The 8720-nt window shown below is 41.0% G+C and overlaps 1 pseudogene; it reads left to right on the forward strand.

Moving 5' to 3' along the window:
* Window positions 1–4057: 4057 nt before the first annotated feature.
* Window positions 4058–5299, forward strand: LOC118086801 (large ribosomal subunit protein uL3-like; annotated as a pseudogene).
* The last annotated feature ends 3421 nt before the right edge of the window (window positions 5300–8720 follow it).

The raw sequence follows: 8720 nt of genomic DNA on the forward strand, positions 1-8720 counted from the left end.
ACTAATAACAGAATTAGCCTTATTTATTCATCATACTAGCTTATTTTTTCGATCCACATTAAAAGCTGCATTTACTCTCCAAACTAAACTAAAATATGTGCATATCTGATTTTTGAAGGGAAAAAAATATTTAATTGATCTCTCCCCATCCCTTTCCATCCCTCCTTCTTTCTCCCATCTTCTCACTAATTCCATCACATAGTAAGCTTCCTATTATGAAAGAAATCAGAATTAATTTAAATATAAAATATAAAGCATTAACCTTACAGCTAAACAGATAACAGTAAAAAGAGCAAGTTTTTTTCCCTCTGTCAAAATGACAACCCTCCTGCTTTTATTATCATTTGAATAAATGAAGTTTCTAAATTGGCATATTTTCCCCCAGAGCTCAACAAAATGTAATGACTCTACAAAATATAGTTAATTTTTTCATATATTAAAAAAAGAAATCCATTAGAATTGAAAATGGTCTTCATGACCTTAAACTTTTTGTGCTGTGCTTCTATTACATGTTCAGAATCGAACAGAATATTGATTAAAGAAATCATGAAAATGCTGTTGTTTTGCTGCCATAGTATATATAGATTATTCAAATACAATGGGCGCAATCCCGTAACATGATTTGCACAAAAAATTCAGGGTACAATAATGATCTGTTTCCCATTTTGCTTGCCTCCCACTACTGAGGTGAACTTTGGGAAATTTTTGGCAGGGAGAAGCAGCCTAAGAAACCCAAGTGGATGCATGAATCTGTTGGATTCCTCAGAAAAAATTTAAATATCAAGAAAGTATTGCATAAAAAGCCTTCAAATACAATGCACATTAATTAACTTTTAAGGGTAAAGGTGGGAATCTTCAATTGGATGGCTTTTGAATTTAAAATAATTAGTTTATCATATATTACTTTGGCTGCTTCTGTGCTCTATAAATCTATGCTGGTCAGTTACATAGGCTAAATAAATAAATGCACTGAATTATTTTGGGCATTATGCAGTGTTGTGAGCTGCAAACACATGGAATGGGGAGCTGTTATAACTGTTGCCGTCTCTACTGTATATGCCCACATAGTTGTGCCACTCCTCACACAATTTGAAGCAGGCACTCTAGTTGTAATTCATGATGTAATCATGCTTGGTTCATTTTACATAAATTATCGAGCCTGCCCCTATTTACAGCTCTTTTGTAATTTCGATGCTCTTGTGTTTCTGTGCACTTACTACAGACTTACAATATATGTGTATGCAGAAAGGCAGTTACTTGTGTAAAGCGACGCTAACATAGCAGGATTTGTTGTCACAAGAAAAGTTTTTCCAAAAATAATAATAAACAGAAATGATCTGGTCCAGATTATTGTAATATCTTGCAGAATCTTCCTGAATGTGCATTTGCTTCGATGAGGGCACGAAATAGCAAATTGCATAATATTTTGTAAGCAATTTAAGAAAAGATGAACTGCTTGCACATCCTTAGCAGAGATATGAATCAGACCATGGCTGGAAACTAAAGTTCAATATGCCTTCTCATTTGCAAAAGCACCAGTTTTAACTGACATCTTTGATTGTTGTGCTATCAGGGCATGTGGTGTTTTTTTTTTAGTAGCTAATATTTTGTAATTGTATACTAAATTGTATTTCTTCTTCTTCTTTTTGTTGATGGATATCTGGTTTGTGTCTTACCCAGGATACTTTTCAAATACTTAAACATTTCCAATAAAGTTTCCCAAAGAGGCATTTCATATTTTGGATAGGTGCATTGGAACTTCATTGTTACTTCTTTGGGCAAAATCTCCTCCACTGAATTGAATGGCAGAGGGCATGTCACTTGGCAATTCCCTTGAATCACAGTAGTAGCATTCCATTGATTCTGTCTGAATTCAATGTTGTATTGCAAGTCTGTAATTTCATGTACTGTCGGAAGGTCAGCAGTAAACTGTAGCTTAATGAGCGATTCCCCATTCATCATTCTAGGCGTCGCACCTCCCACTCTATGGAGATAAACAATTTGAAAAATACGAAAGTAGACACTATGCATAAGAGAGGAGATTGCTGGGAGTGTGTAGTATTGTTGTTTTTGAAAAGTGTGGCCTTAAAGAAAATAAATAAGTCTTTCCCTCCTGTTGTTTAAGTAGCTAGTCTACGTAGCATCAAGAAGTAGTCCAAGCTTCAGCATAACATCTGCCATTAAATATGCTAGATTTCCATTATCTTTTTTTAAAAAAAAGCTTTGAAGTTTCAGACAACGTATAGAATTGCAGTTATACATGCTTGGATCCCAATAACTTAAATGTTTACCTCAGAATAAAATGATTGAAAGATTAAGTAGATTAAGGGGCTCTGCCTTAAATGCAGAGAAAGGAATGCACTTTGTGTGCTATAAAGATTTTTCATTGCTCCGATGTCATTGTTCAGTGGTGCCTGTGTGGATTTGCATAGCTCATTTCATGCACTAACACCTGTGCATACAAGTGGAAAGCTCTAAGACTTGAGTGGACAGCTGGAAGCTCAGGTTTACACGTACAATGTTACCTGTTCAGCTGTGGAGGACGGAACAAGGGTCCATTTGGCAAGATCCATGAACCACTTCTGCAGGATTGCTTCCTGCTTAAACTTCCTGGCAGGAATCCCTGAAGGAAGAGATGGCTACTGCTCTTTATCAGATATACTCCTGCCCTATGATCCTCTGGGACAATCAGCCACACCAGCTAACAAGCACCTTGGGGCCTCACCAACTCACAAGTAAAGTTGGGCCTCAGTGGGACAGTTGGGTTTACGGCACCTTCATACTTCCACTTCTCTTAAAACATGGGAGGGGCTGTTGTCTTTAGTTTTTCTCTGGTACCCTTCCCTAAGTTATTTTTATATCTGTTCCTCAAGTCCCTAGCAGCTGGTTTAGGCACTATGATATCTCCTAGTTACTCTGAAGTTTGAACATCTGTCATTTTATGTTCCAACCTTTCTACCAGTTGTCATTTGACGTAAGTCTAACACATGCTCCAGAAGAAGAAGAAACGTTTCAGACCTGGCAAATCAAGTTTTGCCCCAACAGCGCTTTTGCCACCCAGAGTGAAGTTATGGATTCATGTTAGAAAACGCAGCCTTAACTTCCCCATGCAGTGTTTCCAGTTCTGCTATGAGTTATCAATAGATAATAGCTGGGGTTAGAAGTGACTCCCATGGGAAAACAGAGGTGCAATGCTAGCTTCCCAGAAGGTGCATCACTGCAACTTATTGAGAAGGGGAAGCAGCAGGGAGGTTGACATAGGAACATGGGCAGGAGCTCTAGAGTGGCTCCGCTGTGTGTTCACACAGACCTCCCTGCCATCTCGCCCAAACCCTCCTGGTAGGCAGCAGCTGTTCTGTAGCTCTGCTTTGCCAGGTGAGCTGCTTCCAAGTTATCCTTTGTTTGCCTTCATAGGATTGTTGTGGATTTATAAAATGCAGTTTAGTTGCATAGAAATTATGATGATGACATGGTATGTGGTGTCAATGTATATCAAGATTAGTAGGACTGCATATTGCCTTTTTAAAGCAAAGTATGTAAATTAACCTAGAAATCTGCAGGATTTCATATATCTTCACAATAATTTAATATAAACAAGCCCAAGGTCAAAGAATTAGATCCGTAGTTTAGACATATGCATTATTTTGTGTAGAAATCTTGAAAAACAGACCTTGAGGAAATCCTGTATTTGGGTTACATTGAAATCTGGTTGTAGTCCCAGAGTACAGCTACCACTAGTTATGTGCAGCTGTGGCACAACATCACAGAGCGCATGTGTGGAAGATGTGATAGGACTCCTAGTTTTGTCTTTTCAATTGTGCGGCTCGGTTTATGACTTGTAAGTGAAGGGAGCCTGTGCACTTTTGGCATCATTTACTATTCAAGACACTGGTAGATTATGCCATGGTTTCTTAGGTGCACTTTCCTAATTCATCTGGAAAGCAGTGCACAAAAGCATTTAAGTCAGCAGCACTGTAGATGTTAGTATCTTTTACCAAGCTATTTGATGGACAAGATAGGAAATCTACATTCCTATCTTCTTCCATTCTTCTACATCGGCTCGGAGAAAAAATGTCCCACCGCAGGTTTTCAGCTTCCAGGCATGGGTCTTTGGGCTTTCTGCCTCACAAGCGTAGCCATCGGCACAGAGGCAAGGTGAAGAACATTCCTAAAGATGACCCCCAGCAAGCCCATCCACCTCACTGCATTTCTTGGATACAAAGCTCTCATGACCTACGAAGTTGACAGACCTGGCTCCAAGGTCAACAAGAAAGAAGTTGTTGAGGCAGTTACTGTGGTGGAAACCCCTCCCATGGTGATTGTGGGCTACATTGAAACTCCCTGTGGCCTTCGCGCCTTCAAGACCATCTTTGCCGAGCATATCAGCAATGAGTGCAAGCGTCGGTTCTACAAGAACTGGCATAAGTCCAAGAAGAAGGCCTTTACCAAGTACTGCAAGAAGTAGCAGGATGAAGAAGGCAAGAAACAACTGGAGATGGACTGTAACAGCATTAAGAAGTACTGCCAGGTTGTCAGGGTCATAGCTCACACTCAGATGCGAATGCTTCCGCTTCGGCAAAAGAAGTCTCACTTGATGGAAATCCAGGTGAATGGTGGCACTGTAGCTGAGAAGGTGGATTGGGCTTCAGTGAAGCTGGAGCAGCAAGTGCCCGTGTTGACTGTCTTTGGCCAGGATGAAATGATTGATGTCATTGGTGTCACAAAGGGCAAGGGGTACAAAGGTGTTACCAGCCGATGGGACACCCCAAAACTGCCCCCAAAGGCTCACAGGGGTCTGCGTAAAGTGGCTTGTATTGGTGCCTGGTATCCTGCTCATGTGGCCTTCTCTGTAGCTCGAGCTGGTCAGAAGGGGGACCATCACCGCACAGAAATCAGTAAGAAGATCTATAAGATTTGCCAAGGATATCAAATCAATGATGACAAGCTGATCAAAAACAATGCTTCAACAGAGTATGATAAGTCTGACAAGAGCATTAACCCTCTGGGCGGATTTCTCCATTATGGTGAAGTGACCAATGATTTTATCATGTTGAAAGTCTGTGCTGTTGGGACCAAGAAGAGAGTTCTCACTCTGCGCAAGTCCTTGCCTGTGCAGACCACGCGTCGGGCCCTGGAGAAGATTGACTTGAATTTTATTGACACCACTTCCAAATTTGGTCATGGCCACTTCCAGACAGCTGAGGAGAAGAAGGTTTTCATGGGACCACTCAAGAAGGTCGTATTGCCAAAGAAGAGATGCTTAATTTCTGGAATGTTGTTCTGGCTTGTAGTCTTATAATAAAGCTATATATGTACACACACACATATATAAAGATAGGAAAGATACTCCATTCTACCTTTGCTGTCAATTGAGCTTGCAAGATACCCATACATGAGATTGCTTGAGGTAGCTATTGCATGAAGAAGAAAATGATGCTTACTTCAAACTAGTTTTCTGTGAGTAGTCTTCCTGGGGAATGGGTGTACTAGGAGAAAGGTGTGTAGTTTTCAGGTTTTCTTTTGTCACATATTGTGTGCTAAGAATGCCAAATCCAGGCCATTGCTATCTGTTGTGTGCCCTAAATGCTTGGCTCGATGGGTGCTGTAAAAAGCAAGGCAAGAAATGGAATATCATAATAGCTGTGTGCTGATTATACATTTCCTGTATAGATTGCGGTTGAAGGTAGTGGTCTAGATAAAACACCGGATTAGCCGACCTGTGTAAGGATGTCCTCTCATCATGGATTCTTAAAGGTTTAAATTTCAATGGGCAAGTTGATCTGAAAGGGGTTTCTAAAGGGAAATGCAGATAAATACTTGGCTCCAATGGTTTCACCAGACGTTACATTCATAATGCATAGATTGGAAGCCAAACTTGCCAATGAAAGGCCCAGGAATGCTATAGTACTCTTAGAAATTTGGTTACATTTTAAATAAAGATTAAAAAAACACAGCTATGAAGTGAAATTTAATTTTGCTTCCCTTCGCCCCCCACCTCAGTTTTTACTCTCTTGAAATGCTTGCTAATGTGCAGAGCCTAGTTTTTCATTCTGTAGTAATGAATCATAGTAACGCTTAAAAAATTAAGCACAGTAAAAGAGTAGTTAATGTCGTAACATGCTGACAATTTAACCTGGCCAATATTTTTATTGCCTTGTACAATAAACCTAACAGAGCACAACTTGCTTTTTGACTGGTGGAAAATCGGTTATGAACCGCCAGGGAATGACCAATTTTTCAAACGCAGCAATTCAGTCACACTATAGCCACTAACACTTTTTCCCCCTGTTCACTATTGCTGTTATAATCTTTTGAGGATATTTTATCACAGCAATAACCTCCTCAAAATCAGTCTTTACTGCAGTTAATGACTGGACAGCTGGAGCATTAACAGGCCTTGGCTCTGCCGCTAGCCATTAACTAACAAACCAGTTGTTATCTACAGGTAACAACCAATTTCTTGAGGAATTTTCTTGATAAAGTGCCTCACCGGATGAAAGTTTCTCCCCCTCCCTCTTTTACTTCAGCTGAGTTTAGCGGATGCAAGAAAATATGAGCAGCACTCACAAAGAAACAGCTGTAGGAGCAGAGGAGTAAAAGGGGATAAATTAAGAATGAAATCCATAAAATAGATTTTGATTGTTTGCTCCTGCCAATTTTTTTTTGGTAACATTAATAAAAGATTGCTTTGCTCTTCTCTTGATTATTATTCAGTTGCAGTGGAATGTACCCACTCCTAGAATAGATGTAGGCCTTTTATGCACTGCTTTCTAACCCCTGGGGTAGCAGAATGTCCGTGCACTGTTACAACTGTGATGCCCCACCTGCAATAAAACATCTCTCTCCCATTTTGGTCTCTGCAGCCACAGCAGGTGCTGTAATTCTCCAATGGTTTGACTTTACCCCTGAAGGCACACTCTGTATGAGACTGTGTAGTGGTAAAGAGCAGTAGACTAGTAATCTGGTGAACCAGGTTCCAGTCTCCGCTCCTCCACATGCAACTGCTGGGTGACCTTGGGCTAGTCACACTTCTCTGAAGTCTCTCAGCCTCACTCACCTCACAGAGTGTTTGTTGTGGGGGAAGGAAGGGAAAGGAGAATGTTAGCTGCTTTGAGACTCCTTCGAGTAGTGATAAAGCGGGACATCAAATCTAAATTCTTCTTCTTCTTCTTCTTCTTCTTCTTCTTCTTCTTCTTCTTCTTCTTCCTCCTCCTCCTCCTCCTCCTCCTCCTCCTCCTCCTCCTCCTCCTCCTCCTCCTCCTCCATTGTCTCCTGAGATTGATGGTTGCCAACAATGTATGAACATACTAGTCTGAAATGTTTGGATCTGCCTTGACCTAGTGCATACTTTCTGTACTCTTCACAAGCAGACATATATACTTGAGATAATTTAGTAGGTAATTAACGACGGGCTACAACAGGTGCGGGGAACATGTAGCCCTCGGGATGTTCCTGAACTACAGTTCCCACCAGCCTCAGCAAATGGAGACCAATGGTCAGGTGATGGGAGTTATAGTTCAGCAAAATCCAGCAGTTCCTCACCTCTGGGCTGTAATATAGACCTGATAAACTTGTAATGTGTGAGGCGGCTTTCAAAGGTCCTTGCATGGGGTTTGAACATTATTGGGGGCAGTACATGTAACACAGGCCCCCATCCACATGTATATGATGGTGCATGCAGTCCCATATACTCTAACAAGTCATGAAGGAAGCATTTCCATCCTGATTCTGAAATCACATTTTCTACATTTCAGAAATTATGCTATGGCTCAGTGTGTGTGTGTGTGTGTGTGTGTGTGTGTGTGTGTTCTACGATGCCCCCAAACATTCCCCCCGCCCTTTTTGCTATTTATGTTTTGACATATCATACAGCCTAACAACAAGTCCTTCAAATCTTGCTATTTTATAACATTTTGGTTGATCCTAATATGTGCAAGTGCGCATACTAGACCTTTACATACGTACATACTGTATATCTGCTGGTCTGTAAATCCTACCAGGAGCACTAGCTCCCACTATCCCTGGCATCTCTGTCTCTGGTTCCACTGGAGCTTTCTCCCTCCCATCAGTTACCCCTCCCTCCTGGTTAGGGTTGCCAGAGTCAATAGAGGACAGGACTTCTGTGCCTTTCATTGCTCTGCTCTCTTTTGAGTCTGGAAACCTTAAAGAGAAACCAGCAGACCCTTTGTTTAATTTCCAAGCAAAGGGTCTGCTGGTTTCTCTTTAAGGTTTCCAGACTCAAAAAGAGAGCAGGGCAATTAAAGGCACAGAAGTCCTGTCCTCTATTGAGGACCCTACTCCTGGATATGCAAAACACACACACACGAAATACACACAACCCCATTAGTTCTTGAGAGAGCATATCACACGGGGAAGCACAAATCTCTGTCTCTTTAACTGCAAGTCCTAGTTCAATTGCATAAGAATACCGTTTCTGTTCTAGAGCAGGCAACTCACTGCTCAGAATGTTGTTTCTTCTGCCCTCATACTGTTTCTGATTGACTCCAGGCTCATCCACACTTTTGCTTGGTCTGTATTTAGACTGCATTGTTTTTTTTGTTGGTTTTGTTTGCTTTTGTAACGGAGACGCATTCATAAAACACTGCACACACAAGTTCCTTTCCCAAGATTCTCCCATAGTGTCCTCCTAAAAAGAATAAAGGTTCAGTACATCTAAAATCTGTTGGGAATCAGGACCACGAACTTATGAACTTAGGGGT

This window comes from Zootoca vivipara, chromosome 6, assembly GCF_963506605.1.
Source record: "Zootoca vivipara chromosome 6, rZooViv1.1, whole genome shotgun sequence".
In the NCBI taxonomy this organism is placed as follows: Eukaryota; Metazoa; Chordata; class Lepidosauria; order Squamata; family Lacertidae; genus Zootoca; species Zootoca vivipara.